The sequence below is a fragment of the Cucurbita maxima genome, unplaced genomic scaffold (assembly GCF_002738345.1).
Source record: "Cucurbita maxima cultivar Rimu unplaced genomic scaffold, Cmax_1.0 Cma_Scf00096, whole genome shotgun sequence".
In the NCBI taxonomy this organism is placed as follows: Eukaryota; Viridiplantae; Streptophyta; class Magnoliopsida; order Cucurbitales; family Cucurbitaceae; genus Cucurbita; species Cucurbita maxima.
In genome coordinates this window covers 58,110-60,770 of record NW_019272112.1, presented here as the reverse complement: position 1 = coordinate 60,770, position 2,661 = coordinate 58,110, and positions in this window count along the sequence as shown.

The following is a 2,661-nucleotide window of genomic DNA, read 5'->3' as shown; positions in this document are numbered from 1 at the left end:
TTTTGAGAATCAAACTCGACACCTCTTGCAACCGAAGCGAGAATCATACTACTAGACCAAATTCCTTGTAGTGGATCTATCATTATTAGTTGTTAGTCCATATCTTTTATGCGCCTCAATATTTGAAATTTTTCCACATGTTTTTGTGCTTTAGAACCTATTATTATTGTCATGTTAACTTCACATTGTTGATAAGCACAAAACCCTACGTTTTATAATCTCATGTATTTGCTGAAACCATCACACCTAAATGAAGCTCTCAAATAATCAAATAAATTATAAAGGATAGGGGAATAACAATAAATGAAAAGAGCCTGTAATAAAAGGCAAACATGATACCTATGGTGAGTTGTATTAGAAAACAAATATCCTATAATAAAAGACAAATATGATATATATGGTAAGTTATAATTAGGACTAAATATCCTTAATACTTCTGACCTCACGAACCATTAGTATGTAATCATAACGAAGAGTATTTGAAGCATCACGTTGTTGCTGCATGGCTAAGCCATTGCAAACATACTAAAAAGGTTTCTCTCAATTTTGTAAATTGTCCACGGCCACTAAGATTCTTTCCAATTTACACTTTTCATGACTCAAGTTTTCATATTTCTTTTTTAATTTCTTTGTGTTGACTTTGTTGCCCAACAATTGGTGTATTCCCCTCATTGACCTTATTATGATAATATTTGTATAATTATGAACTCAAATATTTAGAAGCATTATCTTTTTAATATATTATACTACTTTTTCTATTTTGTAATGTGTCTCGAGTAGCAGACCTGTCAGTTCATACAAATGACAATCATGAAAATTCTAAATATAAAAACATACTAGATTGCTTTCTTTAAGGCATCCCATATATACTTTCTCATTACTTGGCATACTAGGGCAATAAATCATGTATCACCTAAGTCAAGCCCACTCAAAATTTTGATTAAGAATAAGAAAGAGGAATCTCTAATCAAAATACTAAACCTAGGGTAATAATTTTGAACTAATTGAAAAAATTTATAAGGAAAATTTTAATTATCTCACAATAAATTAAGAATTCAACCCATTGAACAATAAAAAAATAAATTTTTTTGATTGGATGAGAACTAAGGAAGAAATACTAAGTTGTTCTATATTAATCTAGAACTTTGGTTTTGAGTAATCCATGGATCATACCAATCAAATCCTTTCTTTTAAATTTGAATAAATATGAAAATTCCATTATTCGTAAAAATAAATAAAAAAAAGTAATTGAAAAGAAAAAAAATCTCCAGTAATACTAGCCGAGAAAAAAACTCTGGAATGATTTGACTTAAATATAGTAGAAAGAAAAAACAATACAAGAAAAACACAGAAGCTTAATTTTATTTCTTCCTAAATAGATATTTTATTTTTCAATTGAGATGAAATAATTCCTTCGTTGGCATGAATAATATCAATGTATATTGTCTCTAGCTTAAACTGATAAATCCCATAAAAATTACTGTATCTTATATTTAAAGATGAGAAATGAATTTGAAGATTATGATAGTTCCCAAGGAGTTTCAGCTTATTATTGAACATGTTGTTTGTTGTACAAAATTATGGACAATAGTACTAAATTAATCAAATATATGAAGAAAAAGACTATCATTACGAGAAGAGTTTTAGTAAATCCATTGCAATAAATCAAAAACTGAATGAAAAGAGAATCAAAATTCATTATAATTTGCTTCGGAAAAATTTTCTATCACCCAGAAGTCGTGAGAGTTCAGAATTCTAATTTGTTTCAATTATAGAAATAGAAATGATATCCATAGAAATACTTAATTTTACAATGCAAATAAGAAAAACTAGTGATCAAGTTTGAGATAAAAGTAGCAAACATGTTAATAGATATAAAAATAAATTCAAGTTCTTTCTCTCGCCTAATTTTCTTATATTGACCATAATATCTCTCAACCAAATGTCTTAGTTGAAAATGTATTTAATATTTTTGTTTTTGTCCTTTTCTTTTTTGGAATAGTCTTATGTCTCCATTCCATTTGAAAATTGATATTTTTTTTGGTAATTTTAAACTCATTATTTTTGTTTGTTCATTCCACCTAATTTGTAAAAAAAAAAATCATACCACTAGACCAAATGCCCTTACCTTATAGTGGATCTATCATTTTTAGTTGCCCGTGTGTATATGTTTTCCGCACCTCAATATATGAAATTTATCCACATATTTTTGTGCTTTAGAACCTATTATTATTGTCATGTTAACTTCACATGGTCTATCACACAGTTGAAGCAGCATTGCCACTAGAGTCCGTGCATTCCTTTGAGATAGATATGTTAAAAATTAGGCCCTTTTTAATAACTATTTTGTTTTTTTTTCAAAATTATGTATTTTATCCTTTTATTAAAAAAAAAATTGAATTTTAAGCAAAATTTCACTCCAAACTAAGTTTTTGAAAAATATATATTTTTTTTCTTTATTTTAGTTTTCCAAACATAGATTGAGATGGAGTGGCTAGTTTTCAAAACTATTTCTTAACTACAATTTGAACAATATTTATATTGTCAAATGGGATTAACTTCCTTTATGTTTATGTAGTTTCTTTTTATTACTATGTTTACTTCTATCTCATGTTACTCCATTTGTATTTACTTCGTTTTATACAAAAATTCACCGTAATT